This window comes from Natator depressus, chromosome 28 (genome assembly GCF_965152275.1).
Source record: "Natator depressus isolate rNatDep1 chromosome 28, rNatDep2.hap1, whole genome shotgun sequence".
NCBI lineage: Eukaryota > Metazoa > Chordata > Testudines > Cheloniidae > Natator > Natator depressus.
Genome location: NC_134261.1, coordinates 13,379,738 through 13,403,040, shown reverse-complemented (window position 1 = coordinate 13,403,040; position 23,303 = coordinate 13,379,738). Strand labels below are relative to the sequence as shown.

The window sequence follows — 23,303 nt, the reverse complement described above, 5'->3', positions numbered from 1 at the left end:
CATCAGTCTCGAGAGCATTGGGGAAGCCGGACGGTCGGACTCCTCTGGCATGCCAGAGCCGAGGCTGGTTCTCGGTCTCTTACCACCAGGCCCCTCAGGAAGGGGGTGTGTGGGGGGGCTAATCTGGGACGCGTCTGCAAAGGATGATCTCGCAGGTAGCCCCAGAACTCTTGTTATTTCTTTTGGGCTTTGTGGCTTGGAGCTTTGGTGGCTTTTCTATTAATTTTAAGAAGAATCTCTAAGGCTGTGTTTTGCCCTCAGCCACCCACCCCGAGGGCCCCTGCAAAACGCTGAACTCTCTGTATTTAATTCTGTGTGGCCTGACTCAGGGACAAGACCCTTATTATCTTCGGGTCAGGTCAATGGGCACAATATACCAACCTCTAAAATCAGACACCGAAGGACCCTCTCCTGGGGGGACCATTGGTCGCGGGGTTTGGGGATCCTCTGGTCATAGGGTTTCAAGCCAGCAGGGAGCCCCTGGTCTTCTGGCCTTGGTTCCTGTATATCAGAGGCCACCGGCACCACCCAGCACCGCACACTAAACCCAACAACTGACCTGAGACCAGAGTCTCTCAGCCCGCAGGAGACTAAACTATTCTGCGCTGCAGGGAGAAGTGAGGAGGGACTGCGGGGTGCTGATGGCCCCTGGCACGGCAGGGAAATGCGTGAGTGAGATACACCCCGTTAATCGTGGAGAGTGACCCACACGCGGCAGAGCAAGGCCAGACCCCCCCATGGTCACTGCCAGTCTGATGTGGGGGGAAATTCCCTCCAGACCCCACACACCGCGATCGGTTGGACCCTGGGCATGTGAGCAAGAACCCGCCAGCCAAGCACCCGCGAGAGGGAATGTTTGGTGCCACCCCAGAGCCCTGACCCCACCCCACCCCATGTGCCGTCTCCAGCCATGGCCGTCTCCCATGCTTCGGAGGAAGGAGACAAAAAGCCCAAATCTATTTGGGCAGGGAGGCAATCCCTTCTTCACGCCTGCAGGGCCCGGCTGAAGCCCTGAAGTTGGAGCTTTGGGGAACGTGACACCCCCGTCACACAATGCAACTCCGAAATCTGCCCAGCTCTCACTTAGAAGTAGTTACTTGGTCTGCCGCCCTGCCCCAAGGGGAGTGACCCCCTCAGCCTGCCCCATCGGGGGGGAAAGGAAAGGGTCCAGCCAGCTGTCCGGTTAGCAGCTGGGAGACACTGATCCCCCAAATATGGTGAGGCCTCTGGTTTTGAGGTCTACTAAATATAGGACAAGTCACTCTAATCAGCCACCTTTTAAATGGAGATAAAAGGGGACATAAACGAGAGGGCAAAGCCGATCACTGGGGAATCCAGCCCCCTGCCACCTCCCCTGTGGAGAATGACTCAGGGGGGCAGATTTCCTCCCGAAAGGGGAAAGTGTGGTCATTAAAGGACAGGGGGGGGGGAACAACTCCAAACCTGGGCGGATTTTATCTGACCTTTGATCATTACACCGAAAATAGCAAAACCTGCGGTTTGGGATCAGTGGTTACTAACGAAAGGAAAAGGTGGAAACTAAGGAATTTTGCATCAATTTTCACTAATGAGAGAGGAAACTGGGACAGTGTCAGGGATTTTATATCAATAATTGACAATCAGTGGAGGTAAAATGTGAGCTAATGGATTATCAATCTTTTACCAAGAGAAAGAGAGGGGAACGTTACCAAGGACTCTGTGTGAATATTCAATAATCTGAGGAAAGGGGCCAAATGCAAAAGGTTTCATATTAACGTTTTATAATTAGAAAGAAAACGGGGCGGGGGGGGAGATCCATGTGTATTTTATAGCCCTATGCGACAGAGAGAAATGGGGGAAGACGTGGGGAGAATTTTATCAATATTGGAGAGAGAAACAGCAAAACCATTCCCCTCCTTGTCAAATTCAGAGGTGATTTCATCACCACCCCCCTTCCTGCTGCTTTGGGAACCCTTCTCTTCTCCTCTCCTTGCAATTTCCTGACTCCGTGGAGACGGTTTCACTCTGTCTCTTCCCTCCCTTTCTCCTTGCACCCCCCCTTCCCTCCCGGACACCGTCAGACCCCCCAGAGGGGAAACCCCAGCAGGGACGGGTCTGCCCACCAGCCCCCCACACACACACGCCCCTATGTTGCCTCTGGAGCAGATCCGGGCACCAGCATGAAACCCAGCTCCCATTCCCCCTGCAGACGCAGGCAGGCGCCGGGAGCAGATTCCCAGGGGCTGTCAGCTCTGCGGCCCCCGAGTAACACTTCTGGCTGGGATGATTTAGCTGGGGATCGGTCCTGCTTTGAGCAGGGGTCTTGGACTAGATGCCTCCCGTCCAACCCTGATCTTCTAGGCGTCGATGAGAGCCACCAATTCCCGCACTTTCCCCGAGGTCTCTCCATCAGCTGGGGGGCTCGTCCTAGCCAGAGAAATTCCCCTCCCCGGCTGGGCCCAGGGGAAGTCTCTCCCCAGCTCGGACGGGGTGGGGAAGCAGCAGGGGCTTGGACATTACTCCAGGACGTGCCCAGGGTCCGATCTCTGGTCTCCGGATCCCTGCCTCCCCCTCCCCGCAGCCCCCCGCTCTCAGCTGCGCCAGCCCCCCACCCCATCTTGTGGGCCCCCCCCTCCCCAATACCTACGCCGAGGGCAGGGGCTTTCTCCGCTGGGTCTCAGCAGCCAGGCCCAGGCCGGTCTGCGAAGGGTGAGCTCCCGGGGGGGGAAATGAGTCACTTCCTCGCACAAGCGCATGTCCTGGTTGCTGACTCCCCCCTTGCCCAGAGAGCACAAGATCCCCTCTCCCCCCAGCCCCCCATAGTCACACACCCCGTCTCAGGCCCCTGCCCCCCCCCCCATCAGATTTCAGATTTGGGAGGGGGCTAACTTTAATTGTGATTCCAGGGGCTCCTTAAGCTTAAACACTTCGTTTTTTCTTCCAGATAATAGGGGAGGGGGTCAACCAAAAATTATAACTCAAAGGAGGGGGCTCAGCTCAAAAACATGCAAAACCACTCGGGGGCAGGGAGGGGGGTAGCTGGGGGCTGGGTGCGGGTTGGGGGGGCGGCTCAGGGGGCAGGGAGGGGGGTAGCTGGGGGCTGGGTGCGGGTGGGGGGTTAGCTCAGGGGGCAGGGAGGGGGTAGCTCAGGGGGCTGGGTGCGGGTGGGGGGCTGGCTCAGGGGGCAGGGAGGGGGGTAGCTGGGGGCTGGGTGTGGGTGGGGGTGGCTCAGGGGGCAGGGAGGGGGCTGGGTGCAGGGGGGTGGCAGCTCAGGGGGCAGGGTGCGGGTGGGGGGCTGGCTCAGGGGGCAGGGAGGGGTAGCTCAGGGGGCAGGGTGGGGTGGGGGGCTGGCTCAGGGGGCAGGGAGGGGGTAGCTCAGGGGGCTGGGTGCGGGGGGGGGTGGCTCAGGGGGCAGGGAGGGGGTAGCTCAGGGGGCTGGTGCGGGTGGGGGGCTGGCTCAGGGGGCAGGGAGGGGGGTAGCTCAGGGGGCTGGGTGCGGGGGGGGTGGCTCAGGGGGCAGGGAGGGGGTAGCTCAGGGGGCTGGGTGCGGGGGGGCTGGCTCAGGGGGCAGGGAGGGGGGTAGCTCAGGGGGCGGGGTGCGGGTGGGGGGGGTGGCTCAGGGGGCAGGGAGGGGGTAGCTCAGGGGGCTGGGTGCGGGGGGGGGGCTGGCTCAGGGTGCGGGTGGGGAGGTAGCTCAGGGGGCTGGGTGCGGGGGGGGGTGGCTCAGGGGGTAGGGAGGGGGTAGCTCAGGGGGCTGGGTGCGGGGGGGCTGGCTCAGGGGGCAGGGAGGGGGGTAGCTCAGGGGGCTGGGTGCGGGGGGGGTGGCTCAGGGGGCAGGGAGGGGGTAGCTCAGGGGGCTGGGTGCGGGGGGGCTGGCTCAGGGGGCAGGGAGGGGGTAGCTCAGGGGGCTGGGTGCGGGGGGGGGGTGGCTCAGGGGGCAGGGAGGGGGGTAGCTCAGGGGGCTGGGTGCGGGGGGGGTGGCTCAGGGGGCAGGGAGGGGGTAGCTCAGGGGGCTGGGTGCGGGGGGGGGTGGCTCAGGGGGCAGGGAGGGGGGTAGCTGGGGGCTGGGTGCGGGGGGGTGGCTCAGGGGGCAGGGAGGGGGTAGCTCAGGGGCTGGGTGCGGGGGGGCTGGCTCAGGGTGCAGGGAGGGGGTAGCTCAGGGGGCTGGGTGCAGGTGGGGGGTGGCTCAGGGGGCAGGGGAGGGGGCTGGGTGCGGGTGGGTAGCTCAGGGGGCTGGGTGCGGGGGGGTGGCTCAGGGGGCAGGGAGGGGGTAGCTCAGGGGGCAGGGAGGGGGTAGCTCAGGGGGCTGGGTGCGGGGGGTGGCTCAGGGGGTAGGGAGGGGGTAGCTCAGGGGCGGGTGGCGTGCGGGGGGGTGGCTCAGGGTGCAGGGAGGGGGGTAGCTCAGGGGGCTGGGTGCGGGGGGGGGTGGCTCAGGGGGCAGGGAGGGGGTAGCTCAGGGGGCTGGTGCAGGGGGGGTGGCTCAGGGGGCAGGGAGGGGGTAGCTCAGGGGGCTGGGTGCGGGGGGGGGTGGCTCAGGGGGCAGGGAGGGGGTAGCTCAGGGGGCAGGGAGGGGGTAGCTCAGGGGGCAGGGTGCGGGTGGGGGGCTGGCTCAGGGGGCAGGGAGGGGGGTAGCTCAGGGGGCTGGGTGCGGGGGGGGTGGCTCAGGGGGCAGGAGGGGGGTAGCTCAGGGGGCTGGGTGCGGGGGGGTGGCTCAGGGGGCAGGGAGGGGGTAGCCTCAGGGGGCTGGGTGCGGGGGGGGGGGTGGCTCAGGGGGCAGGGAGGGGGTAGCTCAGGGGGCTGGGTGCGGGGGGGGTGGCTCAGGGGGCAGGGAGGGGGTAGCTCAGGGGGCTGGGTGCGGGGGGGGCTGGCTCAGGGGGCAGGGAGGGGGTAGCTCAGGGGGCTGGGTGCGGGGGGGCTGGCTCAGGGGGCAGGGAGGGGGTAGCTCAGGGGGCTGGGTGCGGGGGGGGCTGGCTCAGGGGGCAGGGAGGGGGTAGCTCAGGGGGCTGGGTGCGGGGGGGTGGCTCAGGGGGCAGGGAGGGGGTAGCTCAGGGGGCTGGGTGCGGGGGGGGGGTGGCTCAGGGGGCAGGGAGGGGGTAGCTCAGGGGGCTGGGTGCGGGGGGGTGGCTCAGGGGGCAGGGAGGGGGTAGCTCAGGGGGCTGGGTGCGGGGGGGGTGGCTCAGGGGGCAGGGAGGGGGGTAGCTCAGGGGGCTGGGTGCGGGGGGGGCTGGCTCAGGGTGCAGGGAGGGGGGTAGCTGGGGGCTGGGTGCAGGTGGGGGGGTGGCTCAGGGGGCAGGGAGGGGGTAGCTCAGGGGGCTGGGTGCGGGGGGGGGCTGGCTCAGGGTGCGGGGGGGTAGCTCAGGGGGCTGGGTGCGGGGGGGGGTGGCTCAGGGGGCAGGGAGGGGGCTGGGTGCGGGTGGGGAGGTAGCTCAGGGGGCTGGGTGCGGGGGGGGTGGCTCAGGGGGCAGGGAGGGGGTAGCTCAGGGGGCTGGGTGCGGGGGGGGTGGCTCAGGGGGCAGGAGGGGGTAGCTCAGGGGGCAGGGAGGGGGTAGCTCAGGGGGCTGGGTGCGGGGGGGGTGGCTCAGGGGGCAGGGAGGGGGTAGCTCAGGGGGCTGGGTGCGGGGGGGGGGTGGCTCAGGGGGCAGGGAGGGGGTAGCTCAGGGGGCTGGGTGCGGGGGGGGGTGGCTCAGGGGGCAGGGAGGGGGTAGCTCAGGGGGCTGGGTGCGGGGGGGGGTGGCTCAGGGGGCAGGGAGGGGGTAGCTCAGGGGCTGGGGTGCGGGGGGGGCTGGCTCAGGGGGCAGGGAGGGGGTAGCTCAGGGGGCTGGGTGCGGGGGGGGTGGCTCAGGGGGCAGGGAGGGGGGGTAGCTCAGGGGCTGGGTGCGGGGGGGGGTGGCTCAGGGGGCAGGGAGGGGGTAGCTCAGGGGGCTGGGTGCGGGGGGGGGGCTGGCTCAGGGTGCGGGGGGGTAGCTCAGGGGCTGGGTGCGGGTGGGGAGGTAGCTCAGGGGGCTGGGTGCGGGGGGGGGTGGCTCAGGGGGCAGGGAGGGGGTAGCTCAGGGGGCTGGGTGCGGGGGGGTGGCTCAGGGGGCAGGGAGGGGGTAGCTCAGGGGCTGGGTGCGGGGGGGGTGGCTCAGGGGGCAGGGAGGGGGGTAGCTCAGGGGGCTGGGTGCGGGGGGGGGTGGCTCAGGGGGCAGGGAGGGGGGTAGCTCAGGGGGCAGGGAGGGGGGTAGCTCAGGGGGCTGGGTGCGGGGGGGGGGGCTGGCTCAGGGTGCGGGGGGGTAGCTCAGGGGGCTGGGTGCGGGGGGGGTGGCTCAGGGGGCAGGGAGGGGGTAGCTCAGGGGGCTGGGTGCGGGGGGGGGTGGCTCAGGGGGCAGGGAGGGGGTAGCCTCAGGGGGCTGGGTGCGGGGGGGGGGGTGGCTCAGGGGGCTGGGTGGCGGGGGGGCTGGCTCAGGGTGCGGGGGGGTAGCTCAGGGGCTGGGTGCGGGGGGGGTGGCTCAGGGGGCAGGGAGGGGGTAGCTCAGGGGGCTGGGTGCGGGGGGGCTGGCTCAGGGTGCGGGGGGGGTAGCTCAGGGGGCTGGGTGCGGGGGGGGGGTGGCTCAGGGGGCAGGGAGGGGGGTAGCTCAGGGGGCAGGGAGGGGGTAGCTCAGGGGGCTGGGTGCGGGGGGGGGTGGCTCAGGGGGCAGGGAGGGGGTAGCTCAGGGGGCTGGGTGCGGGGGGGCTGGCTCAGGGGGCTGGGTGCGGGGGGGGGGGTGGCTCAGGGGGCAGGGAGGGGGTAGCTCAGGGGCTGGGTGCGGGGGGGGTGGCTCAGGGGGCAGGGAGGGGGTAGCTCAGGGGGCTGGGTGCGGGGGGGTAGCTCAGGGTGCGGGGGGGTAGCTCAGGGGGCTGGGTGCGGGGGGGGTGGCTCAGGGTGCAGGGAGGGGGTAGCTCAGGGGGCTGGGTGCGGGGGGGGGGTGGCTCAGGGGGCAGGGAGGGGGTAGCTCAGGGGGCTGGGTGCGGGGGGGCTGGCTCAGGGTGCGGGGGGGTAGCTCAGGGGGCTGGGTGCGGGGGGGTGGCTCAGGGGGCAGGGAGGGGGTAGCTCAGGGGGCTGGGTGCGGGGGGGGTGGCTCAGGGGGCAGGGAGGGGGTAGCTCAGGGGGCTGGGTGCGGGGGGGGTGGCTCAGGGGGCAGGGTGCGGGGGGGGGTGGCTCAGGGGGCTGGGTGCGGGGGGGGGTGGCTCAGGGGGCAGGGAGGGGGTAGCTCAGGGGGCTGGGTGCGGGGGGGGGGTGGCTCAGGTGCAGGGAGGGGGTAGCTCAGGGGGCTGGGTGCGGGGGGGCTGGCTCAGGGGGCTGGGTGCGGGGGGGGGTGGCTCAGGGGGCAGGGAGGGGGGTGGCTCAGGGGGCTGGGTGCGGGGGGGGTAGCTCAGGGTGCGGGGGGGTAGCTCAGGGGGCTGGGTGCGGGGGGGGGGGGTGGCTCAGGGTGCGGGGGGGTAGCTCAGGGGGCTGGGTGCGGGGGGGGTGGCTCAGGGGGCAGGGAGGGGGGTAGCTCAGGGGGCTGGGTGCGGGGGGGGGGCTGGCTCAGGGTGCGGGGGGGGTAGCTCAGGGGGCTGGGTGCGGGGGGGGGGGTGGCTCAGGGGGTGTGACGATGTGACGCAGCAGGGAGGGGGGAGTGTTGACCTGGGAATGTGCCCTGGGGACGGGAGACCTGAGAGCCTGTCACCTGAGCCAGGAGGGGGAGGGGGAGGTGACACCTCTGCCCGGGGAATGTGGACGGAGGCTGCAGCAGGGAACCTGCTGGGGGGGTTTAGTTTCAGGTGGGGGCTGGGTGGAGGAACACAGGGAACCCCAGGGCTGGGGTCTAAGCTCCCTGCTCCCCCAGAAGGACTTCACTGAGGGGTCCTGGGTGTACCCACAAGCTCTGTTTTGGACTGTGTTCCTGTTGTCCAATAAACCTTCTGTTTTACTGGCTGGCTGAGAGTCTCAGTGAATCCCAGGAAGAGGGGTGCAGGCCTGGACTCCCCCACACTCCGTGACAACTGGTGGCAGCGGTGGGATCTACTGCACCCCGTGAACGGCGCTTCCTGCAGTAAGTGACTGGGGAACAGTAAAACGAAGGGGGATTGACGGGACCAGGCGTGCTGAAGATTCAGAGAGAGAGACGGTTTCAGGGGGCGGTTGTGTGTGACCAGAGAGAAGGACTTTTGCAGTAACAGGGTCCCCCGGGGGATTGCAGCGAGCGGTCCCAGGGGCGGAGGAGTCTGCAACTCGACCCTGGCAAAGAGGTGGTGACCTCAAGAAGGACTGGCACACTAGGGGCTTTTCCTGGAAACCGTGGACAGCTGCCCGGCCTGCGAGTGGCCAGCCGGGAGATGTACGCTAAACGCCTTAAGAGCGACCTGGTGGAGCTGTGCAGGCAGAGGGGGCTGCGCGTCGGGAGGTCCACCAAGGAACAGCTGATTGCCCAGCTGGAGGAGAGGGATCGCTTGGATGACCCGATCCCTGTCCCTGAGGGAAGCCGCCCGGCGGACGCAGCGTGGGCCCTGGGGCCTGACCAGGCTGGGAGGGGTCAGACTGCTGCCCAGGACACCCCGAGACCCTTCCTACCTATGCCTGGGGGAGGGGTTGTGGGAAGCCCAGCGAATACCGAGGGCCCCCTGACCCCAGCAGCCAGCAGGGATCCTCCCAGCGGAGCTCCCCATCCCTGGAGCGGATGCGGCTGGAATGGGAGAGGGAGAGGAAAATGAGGGAGCTGGAGGATCATGAAAAACAACGTCAACATGAGGAGAAACAACGTCAACATGAGCAGGAGGAGAAGGAGAAACAACGTCAACATGAGCAGGAGGAGAAGGAGAGGGAGCGTCAGGGAGAAGGAGAGGGAGCGTCAGGAGAAGGAGAGGGAGCGTCAACATGAGCAGCAGGAGAAGGAGAAACAAAGACAGCATGAACTGGAGCTGGCCAGGCTGAGGAGCAGTGGGGCCCCGGCTGCGGTGAGTGAGGGGGGACCCAAGACTGCAAGGAGCTTTGATAAGTGCTTCCTGGCCCAGCGGAAGGAGGGGGAGGACATAGATAGCTTCCTGACGGCCTTTGAGAATGCCTGCGAGCTGCACAGGGTTGACCCTGCAGACAGGCTCCAGTTCCTCACCCCCTTACTGGACCCCAAAGCCGTGGAGGTCTACAGCTGGATGACAGGGGCAGAGGCAGGGGACTATGAACTGTTCAAACAGGCTCTGCTCCGTGAGTTTGGGCTGACCCCCGAGATGTACCGGAGAAGGTTCCGGAGTCAGCGTAAAACGCCTGAGGTCACCTACCTACAACTGGTCAACAGGATGCAGGGATATGCCCGCAAGTGGACAGCGGGGGCCCAAACTAAAGAGGACCTGCTTGACCTGTTTGTACTGGAGCACCTGTATGAACAGTGCCCTTCCGACCTGAGGCTGTGGCTGGTGGACAAAAAGCTCGCGAACCCCCAGCATGCAGGGCAGCTGGCCGACGAGTTTGTGAACAGTCGGTCAGGGGGTAGCCGGGAGGAGTCCCAAAAGAACAGGCCCCCCCCGATGCAGAGAGAGAGTCACCATGGGGCCTCCCAGCGGGGAAATAGGGAGAACCCCCTCCAAAGGGGAACGCCTGGTGTCGGGCCCCTCCGACCCGTTCGAGGGGACCAACGTGACCTGAGCTGCTATCACTGTGGCCAGAGAGGCCACGTACGGGCCCAGTGCCCCGGGCTCAGGGACAAACTGAGCAGACCCAACCTACCCAGGGTTAACTGGGTAGGGACTCAGCTGGACGAGGGGCAGGCGACCCAGGAAAGGGGGGCTACCAGTTTGCCACCTGCTCAGGAGGGAAGAGTACCCCCAGCCAGCCCCGCCAGAGGGCTGGAGGCTCTGGACTCAGGGTGCTCGGTTTACAGGGTGGGTGCGGGGCTGTCCCTCCGGAGAGAGTGCCTTGTTCCCCTGGAGGTGGATGGGAGGAAGGTCAATGGATACTGGGATACGGGCGCGGAGGTGACGCTGGCCCGGCCCGAGGTGGTGGCCCCAGATCGGGTGGTGCCCAACACCTACCTGACCCTGACGGGGGTGGGCGGGACCCCATTTAAGGTGCCCGTGGCAAGGGTACACCTGAAATGGGGGGCCAAGGAGGGCCCCAAGGATGTGGGGGTACACCACCATTTGCCCACTGAAGTTTTGATGGGGGGAGACCTAGAGGACTGGCCAAGCGACCCCAGACCGCCCTGGTTGTGACCCGTAGCCAGAGCCGGCGAGGGGCACTGCGACCTGACCCTGGGGAGGGTGCCACACTGGAGGCGCGAGACCCTACTCGGGTGGGGAGGGAGCGCCGAGGGGCATGGCTCAGAGAGGCTGCGGCCTCAGACCTGGCCACGGAGGGGGAACCGGGCCCCATCCCTTCCCCAGCCGCTGAGTTCCAGGCCGAGTTGAGGAAAGATCCCTCCTTGCGGAAGCTCAGGGACCTGGCCGACCTCAGTGAGGGACGGACCATGAGGAGAGGCTGCCAGGAGAGGTTCCTGTGGGAGAAGGGGTTCCTGTACCGAGAATGGGCTCCCCCAGGGGAAGGGGAGTCCTGTGGGATCAGGAGGCAGCTGGTGGTCCCCCAGAAGTACCGCCGCAAGCTCCTGTCCCTGGCCCATGACATCCCCCTCGCAGGGCACCAGGGAATCCGGCGCACCCGGCAGAGGTTGCTACAGAACTTTTACTGGCCCGGGGTCTTTACCACCGTCCGGCAGTATTGCCGATCCTGTGACCCCTGTCAGAGGGTGGGGAAGGCCCGGGACAAGGGAAAGCGGCGTTGAGACCTTTGCCCATCATAGAGGAGCCTTTCCAGAAGGTGGCCATGGACATCGTGGGGCCTCTCAGCAAGACGACCCGGTCGGGGAAGAAATACATTCTGGTGGTGGTAGATTTCGCCACCCGCTACCCCGAGGCAGTGCCCTTAGCTTCCATTGAAGCAGACACCGTGGCAGATGCGCTCCTGACCATTTTCAGCCGAGTGGGGTTCCCCAGGGAAGTCTTGACAGACCAAGGCTCCAACTTCATGTCGGCCCTGCTCCGGTGCTTGTGGGAGAAATGTGGGGTCCGGCATGACTGGGCCTCAGCGTATCACCCCCAGTCCAATGGGCTGGTGGAGAGGTTTAACGGGACGCTAAAGATGATGCTGAAAACCTTTATGAACCAGCACCCACAGGATTGGGACAAGTACTTACCTCACCTGCTGTTCGCGTACAGGGAGGTGCCCCAGGAGTCTACCGGATTTTCGCCTTTCAAACTGTTATATGGAAGGAGGGTGAGGGGCCCCCTGGACCTGATGAGAGACGAGTGGGAGGGGAAGGCCACTCCCGATGGAGAGTCAGTGGTGGAGTATGTCCTGACCTTCCGAGAGAGACTGGCTGAACTCATGGGCCTGGCCAGGGAGAATCTGGCCAGAGCCCAGAGGAAGCAGAAGGTCTGGTATGACCGCACGGCGCGGGCCCGTGCCTACGCCACCGGGGATCAGGTGATGGTTCTCATCCCCGTGAGAAAGAACAAACTACAGGCCGCCTGGGAGGGCCCGTTCAAGGTCGTCAAGCAGCTCAATGAGGTAAACTATGTGGTGGAGCTGTCGAACCGGGCCCACCACCGCCGGGTGTACCATGTGAATATGATGAAGCCATATTATGCCAGGGGGAATGTGGTGTTAGCTGTGTGTGGCCAGTGGGAGGAGCAGGGAGATGACCCTTTAGTAGATCTATTCCCTGGGACCAGAGCTGGTTCCCCCCTGGAAACAATCCCCCTCTCGGATCAGCTCACCCCTGCCCAGCAAGCTGAGGTCAGGGGGGTGCTGCATCCGTACCGACAGCTGTTTTCCAACCAGCCTGGACGCACTAATCTGACTGTCCACCGGGTGCAGACAAGGTCGCACCCACCGATAAGATGCTCCCCTTCCGAGGACTGGAAAGAGAGGTCCGGGACATGCTGGCTTTGGGGGTGATCCAGCCATCGGCCAGCCCTTGGGCCTCGCCGGTGGTGCTGGTCCCCAAAAAGGATGGGTCAGTCCGGTTCTGTGTGGACTATCGGAAGCTCAATGCCATCACTGTATCGGATGCCTACCCCATGCCCAGGCCGGACGAGCTCCTAGACAAGCTGGGAGGAGCTCGGTACCTTACCACCATGGACCTTACAAAGGGCTACTGGCAAGTGCCGCTGGATGCAGATGCCCGGCTGAAATCGGCCTTTATCACCCCTCTGGGGCTCTATGAGTTTCTGACCCTGCCTTTCGGCCTCAAGGGAGCGCCGGCCACCTTCCAGCGCCTGGTGGACCAGCTCCTGAGGGGGATGGAGAGTTTTGCCGTGGCGTATATTGACGACATCTGTGTCTTTAGCCAGACCTGGGAGGACCACGTGTCCCAGGTTAGACAAGTGCTGGACCGACTCCAGGGGGCTGGGCTGACTGTCAAAGCGGAGAAGTGCAAGGTGGGGATGGCTGAAGTATCTTACCTGGGCCATCGGGTGGGGAGCGGCCGCCTAAAGCCGGAACCGGCCAAGGTGGAGGTGATCAGAGACTGGCCCGCTCCCCACACCAAAAAGCAGGTCCAAGCCTTTATTGGGATGGCAGGATACTACCGAAGATTTGTGCCCCACTTTAGCGCCATAGCCACCCCCATCACTGAGCTATGCAAGAAGGGGAAGCCAGACAAGGTGGTCTGGACCGAGCAGTGCCAGGAGGCTTTCCGGGCGCTGAAGGAGGCTCTGGTCAGTGGCCCAGTTCTAGCAAACCCAGACTTTGACAAGCCCTTTGTGGTGTTCACCGACGCCTCCGACACGGGACTGGGGGCGGTGCTAATGCAGGAGGATGAAAAGGGGGAGAGACACCCCATCGTGTACCTGAGCAAGAAGTTGCTACCCCGGGAGCAACACTACGCGGCCCTCGAGAAGGAGTGCCTGGCCATGGTGTGGGCCCTCAAGAAACTAGAGCCCTATCTCTTCGGGCGACACTTCACCGTGTACACCGACCACTCTCCCCTGACCTGGCTGCACCAGGTGAAAGGAGCCAACGCCAAGCTCCTGAGGTGGAGCCTGCTCCTGCAGGATTACGACATGGACGTGGTCCACGTGAAGGGAAGTGCCAACCTGATAGCGGATGCGCTGTCCCGGAGAGGGGGCCCCGAACTTCCCCAGGTCACTGGTCACAGTGACCCCGCTCAGTTCAGTCTCGAAGGGGGGAGAGATGTGACGATGTGACGCAGCAGGGAGGGGGGAGTGTTGACCTGGGAATGTGCCCTGGGGACGGGAGACCTGAGAGCCTGTCACCTGAGCCTGGAGGGGGAGGGGGAGGTGACACCTCTGCCCAGGAATGTGGACGGAGGCTGCAGCAGGGAACCTGCTCGGTGGGTTTAGTTTCAGTTTGGGGCTGGGTGGAGGAACACAGGGAACCCCAGGGCTGGGGTCTAAGCTCCCTGCTCCCCCAGAAGGACTTCACTGAGGGGTCCTGGGTGTACCCACAAGCTCTGTTTTGGACTGTGTTCCTGTTGTCCAATAAACCTTCGGTTTTACTGGCTGGCTGAGAGTCTCAGTGAATCCCAGGAAGAGGGGTGCAGGGCCTGGACTCCCCCACACTCCGTGACAACGGGCAGGGAGGGGGTAGCTCAGGGGGCTGGGTGCGGGGGGGGTAGCTCAGGGGGCAGGGAGGGGGGGTGGCTCAGGGGGCTGGGTGCGGGGGGGGGTGGCTCAGGGTGCGGGGGGGTAGCTCAGGGGGCAGGGAGGGGGTAGCTCAGGGGGCTGGGTGCGGGGGGGCTGGCTCAGGGGGCTGGGTGCGGGGGGGCTGGCTCAGGGGGCAGGGAGGGGGTAGCTCAGGGGGCTGGGTGCGGGGGGGGTGGCTCAGGGGGCAGGGAGGGGGTAGCTCAGGGGGCTGGGTGCGGGGGGGGGTGGCTCAGGGGGCAGGGAGGGGGTAGCTCAGGGGGCTGGGTGCAGGGGGGGCTGGCTCAGGGTGCAGGGAGGGGGGTAGCTCAGGGGGCTGGGTGCGGGGGGGGGGGCTGGCTCAGGGTGCGGGGGGGTAGCTCAGGGGGCTGGGTGCGGGGGGGGGGTGGCTCAGGGGGCAGGGAGGGGGTAGCTCAGGGGGCTGGGTGCGGGGGGGGTGGCTCAGGGGGCAGGGAGGGGGTAGCTCAGGGGGCTGGGTGCGGGGGGGGCTGGCTCAGGGTGCAGGGAGGGGGGTAGCTGGGGGCTGGGTGCAGGTGGGGGGGTGGCTCAGGGGGCAGGGAGGGGGCTGGGTGCGGGTGGGGAGGTAGCTCAGGGGGCTGGGTGCAGGGGGGGGGTGGCTCAGGGGGCAGGGAGGGGGTGGCTCAGGGGGCTGGGTGCGGGGGGGGGTGGCTCAGGGGGCAGGGAGGGGGTACCTCAGGGGGCTGGGTGCGGGGGGGGCTGGCTCAGGGTGCAGGGAGGGGGGTAGCTCAGGGGGCTGGGTGCGGGGGGGCTGGCTCAGGGTGCAGGGAGGGGGGTAGCTCAGGGGGCTGGGTGCGGGGGGGGGTGGCTCAGGGGGCAGGGAGGGGGTAGCTCAGGGGGCTGGGTGCGGGGGGGGCTGGCTCAGGGTGCGGGGGGGGTAGCTCAGGGGGCTGGGTGCGGGGGGGGGTGGCTCAGGGGGCAGGGAGGGGGTAGCTCAGGGGGCTGGGTGCGGGTGGGGGGCTGGCTCAGGGGGCAGGGAGGGGGTAGCTCAGGGGGCTGGGTGCGGGGGGGGGTGGCTCAGGGGGCAGGGAGGGGGTAGCTCAGGGGGCTGGGTGCGGGGGGGGCTGGCTCAGGGTGCAGGGAGGGGGGTAGCTCAGGGGGCTGGGTGCGGGGGGGCTGGCTCAGGGTGCAGGGAGGGGGGTAGCTCAGGGGGCTGGGTGCGGGGGGGGGTGGCTCAGGGGGCAGGGAGGGGTAGCTCAGGGGGCTGGGTGCGGGGGGGGCTGGCTCAGGGTGCGGGGGGGGTAGCTCAGGGGGCTGGGTCCGGGGGGGGGTGGCTCAGGGGGCAGGGAGGGGGTAGCTCAGGGGGCTGGGTGCGGGTGGGGGGCTGGCTCAGGGGGCAGGGAGGGGGGTGGCTCAGGGGGCTGGGTGCGGGGGGGGGTGGCTCAGGGTGCAGGGAGGGGTAGCTCAGGGGGCAGGGAGGGGGTAGCTCAGGGGGCAGGGTGCGGGTGGGGGGCTGGCTCAGGGGGCAGGGAGGGGGGTGGCTCAGGGGGCTGGGTGCGGGGGGGGTGGCTCAGGGTGCAGGGAGGGGGTAGCTCAGGGGGCAGGGAGGGGGTAGCTCAGGGGGCAGGGTGCGGGTGGGGGGCTGGCTCAGGGGGCAGGGAGGGGGGTGGCTCAGGGGGCTGGGTGCGGGGGGGGTGGCTCAGGGGGCAGGAGGGGGTAGCTCAGGGGGCAGGGTGCGGGTGGGGGGCTGGCTCAGGGGGCAGGGAGGGGGGTAGCTCAGGGGGCTGGGTGCGGGGGGGGTGGCTCAGGGGGCAGGGAGGGGGTAGCTCAGGGGGCAGGGTGCGGGTGGGGGGCTGGCTCAGGGGGCAGGGAGGGGGGTAGCTCAGGGGGCTGGGTGCGGGGGGGGGTGGCTCAGGGGGCAGGGAGGGGGTAGCTCAGGGGGCTGGGTGCGGGGGGGGGTGGCTCAGGGTGCAGGGAGGGGGTAGCTCAGGGGCTGGGTGCGGGGGGGGGTGGCTCAGGGGGCAGGGAGGGGGTAGCTCAGGGGGCAGGGAGGGGGTAGCTCAGGGGGCTGGGTGCGGGGGGGTGGCTCAGGGGGCAGGGAGGGGGTAGCTCAGGGGGCAGGGTGCGGGTGGGGGGCTGGCTCAGGGGGCAGGGAGGGGGGTAGCTCAGGGGGCTGGGTGCGGGGGGATGGCTCAGGGGGCAGGGAGGGGGTAGCTCAGGGGGCTGGGTGCGGGGGGGGTGGCTCAGGGGGCAGGGAGGGGGTAGCTCAGGGGGCTGGGTGCGGGGGGGGGTGGCTCAGGGGGCAGGGAGGGGGTAGCTCAGGGGGCTGGGTGCGGGGGGGGTGGCTCAGGGGGCTGGGTGCGGGGGGGGCTGGCTCAGGGTGCAGGGAGGGGGGTAGCTCAGGGGGCTGGGTGCGGGGGGGGTAGCTCAGGGGGCAGGGAGGGGGTAGCTCAGGGGGCTGGGTGCGGGGGGCTGGCTCAGGGTGCAGGGAGGGGGGTAGCTCAGGGGGCAGGGAGGGGGGTGGCTCAGGGGGCTGGGTGCGGGGGGGGGTGGCTCAGGGGGCAGGGAGGGGGGTAGCTCAGGGGGCTGGGTGCGGGGGGGGTGGCTCAGGGGGCAGGGAGGGGGTAGCTCAGGGGGCTGGGTGCGGGGGGGGGGTGGCTCAGGGGCAGGGAGGGGGTGGCTCAGGGGGCTGGGTGCGGGGGGGGGTGGCTCAGGGGGCAGGGAGGGGGTAGCTCAGGGGGCTGGGTGCGGGGGGGGCTGGCTCAGGGTGCAGGGAGGGGGGTAGCTCAGGGGGCTGGGTGCGGGGGGGGGGGGGCTGGCTCAGGGTGCGGGGGGGTAGCTCAGGGGGCTGGGTGCGGGGGGGGTGGCTCAGGGGGCAGGGAGGGGGTAGCTCAGGGGGCAGGGAGGGGGTGGCTCAGGGGGCTGGGTGCGGGGGGGGGCTGGCTCAGGGTGCAGGGAGGGGGTAGCTCAGGGGGCTGGGTGCGGGGGGGGGTAGCTCAGGGTGCGGGGGGGTAGCTCAGGGGGCTGGGTGCGGGGGGGGGGGCTGGCTCAGGGTGCGGGGGGGTAGCTCAGGGGGCTGGGTGCGGGGGGGGGCTGGCTCAGGGTGCAGGGAGGGGGGTAGCTCAGGGGGCTGGGTGCGGGGGGGGGGGCTGGCTCAGGGTGCGGGGGGGTAGCTCAGGGGGCTGGGTGCGGGGGGGGGTGGCTCAGGGGGCAGGGAGGGGGTGGCTCAGGGGGCTGGGTGCGGGGGGGGGGTGGCTCAGGGGGCAGGGAGGGGGTAGCTCAGGGGGCTGGGTGCGGGGGGGGGCTGGCTCAGGGTGCAGGGAGGGGGGTAGCTCAGGGGGCTGGGTGCGGGGGGGGGGGGGCTGGCTCAGGGTGCGGGGGGGTAGCTCAGGGGGCTGGGTGCGGGGGGGGTGGCTCAGGGGGCAGGGAGGGGGGTAGCTCAGGGGGCAGGGAGGGGGTAGCTCAGAGGGGGCTGGGTGCGGGGGGGGTGGCTCAGGGGGCAGGGAGGGGGTAGCTCAGGGGGCTGGGTGCGGGGGGGCTGGCTCAGGGTGCAGGGAGGGGGTAGCTCAGGGGGCTGGGTGCGGGGGGGGGTAGCTCAGGGTGCGGGGGGGTAGCTCAGGGGGCTGGGTGCGGGGGGGGGGCTGGCTCAGGGTGCGGGGGGGTAGCTCAGGGGGCTGGGTGCGGGGGGGGGCTGGCTCAGGGTGCAGGGAGGGGGGTAGCTCAGGGGGCTGGGTGCGGGGGGGGGGCTGGCTCAGGGTGCGGGGGGGTAGCTCAGGGGGCTGGGTGCGGGGGGGGGTGGCTCAGGGGGGCAGGGAGGGGGTAGCTCAGGGGGCTGGGTGGGATGCAGCAGGGGTGGGGTGGGAGGGGCAGCATCTTTCCTCCTGCTCCACAAATCACTGGGGGAAGGGCCCCCTGCCTTCCCTAAATGAATGGGGGTGGCCCATTTCCAGCAGTTGACAAGAAGGTGTGAGGAACAGTGTAGGGGGAAAATTAGCTGGGGGGGGGAATAGTTTTACTTTGCATAATGCCCCACCCTCCCGTTACTCACGCCTTCCTGTCAACTGTTGGAAATGGGCCGTCCTGATTACCCTGATCATAGCCCCCTCACCTGATCACTCTGGTAGTCACAGCCTGTGTGGTAACCCCCATTGTTTCATGGTCTCTGTGTGAATATAAATCTCCCCCTGTATTTGCCGCTCCACGCATCCGATGAAGCTTATACTCCCGAAAGCTCACGCTCAAATAAATTGGTCAGTCTCTAAGGTGCCACAAGGACTCCTCGCTCCTTCTCCCAGAGCTGTCAATGGCCCCTTGCATGTGGGGAGCAGATGCCGTGGGTATCCCGCAGCCCCACATCTGACCTGCCCAGTACGGACCAGCTGGGAACAGAGAAATTGCAGAAGGTGGCAAGCGGTGTCCAAGTGTTCACCTTTTCCCACGGCCCCTCTGCCGTTCTTTGCTCTCTCCTGGGTTAAGGGGCCTGGGCTGGGGCTGTGGGGGGTTCGAGGCTGGATTTGCGGGAGATACATTTCGGAGGCATTTCCTAACAGGACAAGAGGGGAGATGCCGTACAAGGAGAAGCCTCCCAAGAGCTGCCCAGGGACCGGAGTCCATTTCTGGTGAGCCTGACCGTGAACCTCTCCCAGCCATGGGGATATAACCTCCTGTTCTGTGAGGGGAGTGGGGTCTAGTGGTTGGAGCTGGGGGGAAATGGAAATCGGGACTCCGGGGTTGTATCTTGTCTTGTGGGAGGAAAGGGGCATGTAGTGGCTAGAACATGGCGGGGTGGAGGAAGGGCTGGGAGCCAGGACTCCTGGGTCTCTCCTGGCTCCGGGAGGGGAGTGGGGTCTACGGGGTTACAGGAGGTTCACACTGGGAATCAGATGGACACCACGGTTCCCTAAGGCCCCATATCACATCCCCCGGGGAGCAGGGCTGAGCTGCTCACAGGGTCTGGAGGCCGAGCTGAGTTCCCTTCTCCACCCTCAGGATGTTGCGAAAGAGAAACAGAAGAAGGTGGGAGCTTTGCCAGGCCCCATGGTTTGGCTGGGGTGTGACAAAGCCCAGCCACCCCCACCCCCCCCACTGCAGAAAGGCAGGGGGGCTGCATGGGAGGGCAGGGGGGTCTGAGCTGCTGTTCTACACCAGGAAGTGGGGTGGATCCGGGGGCCTGGGGGTCAGGACTCCTGGGTTCTGTCCCTGGCTGCGGGAGGGATGCGGAGTCAGAACAGGGGGAAATGGGCGTCAAAGAGACAATAAATCACTTTTCAGAGGACACGTGCCCTGAAGAATCATGGTCTCGGTCACCCCTAGGTTCTGGTGTTGTAGAAAGAGCCTGGAGCCGTGAGTCTGGGGCAAGGTCTGAGGCTGTGAACCAAAATCAGGCCATGTATAAAAGCAGATGTCTACAGGTTCACCGTCCAGTACGTGAACTTGGCAAAGTTGTGACTAGAGTCCTAGGCACTAGAGAGGTATGTAAATATATTCCAGCCGGGAGAGATACATCCCAGCTGACTACAACATAAGACGGTTTGACCAAACAGGGCCTCGGGATGTTTTGTCAACGATATTAGGAACACGGCGAGGTGACAAATGGATGTCGTGAAACAGGTAAGGAGGGACGTACGTTGTATGTTCCAGTTACTTGTCTCAGCCTATAAATGTCTGGGTACCTCGCCTTTGCCCTTTCTCCAGCCTACGGGACCGCGGAAAATCCCACCGCTGACTGAGCCGAGGCCATTGCCACGAGCAGCCACGTGTTAGTGTCACGGCAGACATCGATCCAGGGGGCTAACACGGACAATCAGCCTGGCCACGCGTAACACGGAGGTCTGCTGAATGAACCTGCTGCGCGATCGGCTAAGAACATCGGCGCTCCCAGGACAGAAGCGCCGAGCGGCGCTCCCGAGGTACCGACATACTGAGCCCTTAACCCCACTGGGTCACGCTCCCGCCGTCTGCTGAGCTGCAGGCTCTAAAAACACACACACGCCAACTGACCACACCGATTCCCCGACCACGGGCCCGGTAAGTGGCGAGCTGCCCTGTGCGGGAATCGCGATCTAACACGACAGAAAACGCTGAGCTAGGGAACCCCCTTTTCCCCTCCCTTCAAATCCCCACAGAGTTTGGGTAACAAGTAAAAGTGCCCCACAGGAGTGGTAAAAAACACAGTGGGGAAACACGGACGGGAATTTGCCAGGGCGCGTAACAGACACAAAGAAAAAGTTAGAAAATAACAATCCAGGCAACGCAAAAGCAACAGAGACTGGGGGAACAAATTCAGGGCTAGCCAGAACACTCCTCTCAGAGCCAGGACAAAAACGGGGGATACAGGTTCCCAACGGCTTTAACCCAGGGACCCTCACTCAGAGCCAATAAGATAACCGGTATTTAAAAATATTTGAGACAGGAGGTTCAGTTTTCCTGTACATCTTCTTTGAGTTGCTAAGTTCACAGCCGTTGCCTGTACTTTTAAGATAACTTGACAAAGTTAATTCATTTCTCTTGGCTCAGGTCTCCCTCCCGTCCTGGGCTGGTCCCCCCCCCCACTTCTGCTTTCTCTTTGTTTTAAGGGTTGTAGAGATGACAGAGACCTTCACTGCTGAAAAAGAGGAAGCAACTGAAACCAAAACAAAGCGAAAACCAGTGGACCCCGTAAGTCCAGTGAATCCATTACGTGACCCCCTGCTTCAGGGATGCAGCAGCTGGAAATACTCACAGGGACTCCTCACTGAATGGCCTCCCTTGTTTCCCGGCTGATCAATTAGGGAACAGGCTCGTTTAAAGTTGTGCAAGGCCCCCTTCTCATGTCGTTTGGGGGCCGCCCGCTTCGTCCCCGGCTTGCAGGAAGAGCAGCCCGTCGCAGCGGGCTGGGGGGGGCTTGGAAGCAGGGTGGGCCGGCAGCCCCCTCTCAGCTCCCCTAAGCTCCCGGTGCAAAATTAATTAGGCTACCAATTGCCAGCAGTTCAGCTGTCCCCCCCCTCCCCGGCCTGCGTGCTGCTCCTGCCCGGGAGCTGCTCCCCGGAGCCTCCTGCTTGCTGGGGGGAGAGGGGTGCTGCGGTCAGGGTGCCCCCCTCCCCTGGGGGCTCAGGACGGAGGGAGCTTGCTGGCAGCAGCTGGGTCTGCACTGGCTGATCTCCTTAAAAAGGCAATGTACTTGGAGTGGGGGTCATCGTACTTAAAGGGGCAATGCGCGTCTCTCTCACACACTGGGTGTGTGTCTCTGTCTCTCCGTGCCATGCTGTCTCTCCCCCCCCCCCCGCCCCAATTCGGGCTGCCTTGTGGAGTGTGAGGCTAGTTAACAACAAACATGTTAACCCTCGAGGGCTCAGCCGAGTGCAAATTCATCATTTAGCAGCAAGGCATTCCCTGGGAAACATCCCACCCTCTGACTCCTCCACCTCAACCAAGCTTCACAATCAGCATTGCCGTGCACCAGTATTACACTGAAACAAGGAGGCGTCCGGGGGCACCTTAAAGACGAACACATTTGTTTGGGCGTAAGCTTTTGTGGGTAAAAGCCCCACTTCTTCAGATGCATTAAAGAGTATTAAATGGTTTAAAACTTTTACTGCGTGTATCTGAAATAGAGCCTTCTGTCTGGCGCAAAAAATTTCCCTGGCACCTAATCTCCCCTATTTACATTCATTCTTATGGGGAAATTGGACTCGCTTAACATCGTTTCGCTTAAAGTCGCATTTTTCAGGGACAGAACGAGAACGTTAAGTGAGGCGTTCCTGGGCTTTCTTGAAGACGTGGTTGCCAAGCAAAAGAAACGTGAACGTTGCTTCTAATCCTAACCGCTGACTAGTGTTTGAAAATTGGGCTTTTCTTACTTCCATTGAACGGCGTCCTTTATATAACTGTACGTTTGCTTCGTACGCCATTTTGTGTTGTCGGCTGTGTGTGTCACGTGACTCCTTTCTTTGTTTTTTAGTTTGTTGCGACAAAAGCCAATTTTTAACACACACGTGGTATCGCACTATTTTACTATTGCGGTGTAACCACCATACTACCAATTCATGCTTCGTTTGGAAAATTCCCAAAGGCCTCATTTATAAACACGTGTGCGTGTAGTTTTGTCTCGACAAATAATGCGATTGCAAACACAAATAATTGCCTTTTATTAATCACAGGTGGGTTTTTTAGTCACAGGGGAAACCGTAACATTAGTGCCTGGGTAAAATTAGTAAAATGTCAGTTTCTTTATAAATGTGATTGCTCCTTTATTAAAGATTAACATACAGTTATAAAAACGTTTGTTAAAACACGTAACAATATACACGATGTCTGGTTATGTGGCAAAGTATGAATGCTAACCAAGCGATTTCAGCAGGTTTCCTCCTTTGCCTCTCAAACACAACCCCGTGTCATGAAAGTTTAATACAGTCCCAGGGTTTGCCTAGACCCGTATTTAAAATTCACTTTGCTTCAATTTAATACTTTTTTCTTTCATGTTATGCTAAGGGGACACAGTGGTTGTTAAAGTTTGTGCTTTCAAAAAATGGAATTTGGTATTACCAGCAAATTAATTCTTAAAAAACTGGGGCAAAAATTCTGCTACTAACTCTTTTGTGAAGGGTGTCAGAGGAGCAGCCGTGTTAGTCGGTATCCGCAAGAAGAACAGGAGGACTTGTGGCACCTTAGAGACTAACCAATTTATCTGAGCATCAGCTTTCGTGGGCCACAGCTCGCTTCATCGGATGCACAGAATGGAACGTGGAGTAAGAAGAGATATATACATGCAGAGAACATGAAAGGGTGGAAGTAGCCATACCTTAATTAATTAAGATGAGCTATTATCAGCAGGAGAAAACAACTTTTGCAGTGATGATCACGAAGGCCACTCACTCTGCATCACTTAGTTTTCTTAACTCTGAGGGGCCTCCACGCTCCTCTGTCCCAAGGGCTCCTCCACCCCACTCCTAACCTGGCTCAGACTTGTGCACGAGGGTCTTTCCACAGGGGAGGTTTCAGAGTGGCAGCCGTGTTAGTCTGTATCCACAAAAAGAAAAGGAGGACTTGTGGCACCTTAGAGACGAACCAATTTATTTGAGCATAAGCTTTCGTGGGCTACAGCGCACTTCATCGGATGCATGCAGTGGAAAATACAGGGGGGAGATTTCATGTAAACCTTAGAGACTAACAAATTTATTCGAGCATAAGCTTTCACGGGCTACAGTGCACTTCATCGGATGCATGCAGTGGAAAATACAGGGGGGAGATTTCATGTTCGCTGTGTATATAAAATCTCCCCCCTGTATTTTCCACCGCAGGCACCGGATGAAGTGAGCTGTCGCTCCCGAAAGCTGATCCACAGGGGAGGGTCATCGCAGGGGGGATGGGGAAGCGGGTCCCGATAGCGGGACAAGGGGCAGCCCGACCCATGTAAGGTCGGGACGCGGGACAAGTCCCCTAAAATCGGGACGTGGGGTCACCCTGCCAGCCTGCAGCGGTGCCTGGGGTTCTCCCATCCCAAAAGCAGGACTCTGCACTTGTCCTCGTTGAACCTCATCCCATTTCTTTTGGCCCAACCCTCCAGCTTATCCAGGGCCCTTCTGTATCCCCTCCAGCCTGTCTACCCAGGAGTGAGGCCGGGGCAAAGGGAGCTGGGCAATTCTTTGCCCCCTAATTCCTCCTTCTGCTCCTGTCAACCTCCCCCTCTCCACGGCCGGAGACCTGGGGTCGCTTGCCTCCTCCCGGCCCAGGAG

The 23,303-nt window shown here is 64.6% G+C and overlaps 1 protein-coding gene across 2 annotated transcripts in view; it reads right to left on the bottom strand.

Annotated features, from left to right (window-relative positions):
* The window catches only part of LOC141978927 (zinc finger protein 251-like), a 29,165-nt gene extending 8,788 nt beyond the window's left edge, over positions 1–20,377 (bottom strand). Inside the window, exon 1 of one of the 2 annotated variants that reach the window (XM_074941321.1) lies at positions 20,312–20,377. The gene's annotated coding sequence lies outside the window, so the exon portion shown is untranslated. Of the gene's footprint in view, positions 1–2,626; positions 2,676–20,311 lie in introns of those variants that run through there. The other variant, XM_074941320.1, reaches the window with a different exon arrangement.
* Between the last annotated feature and the right edge of the window lie 2,926 nt (positions 20,378–23,303).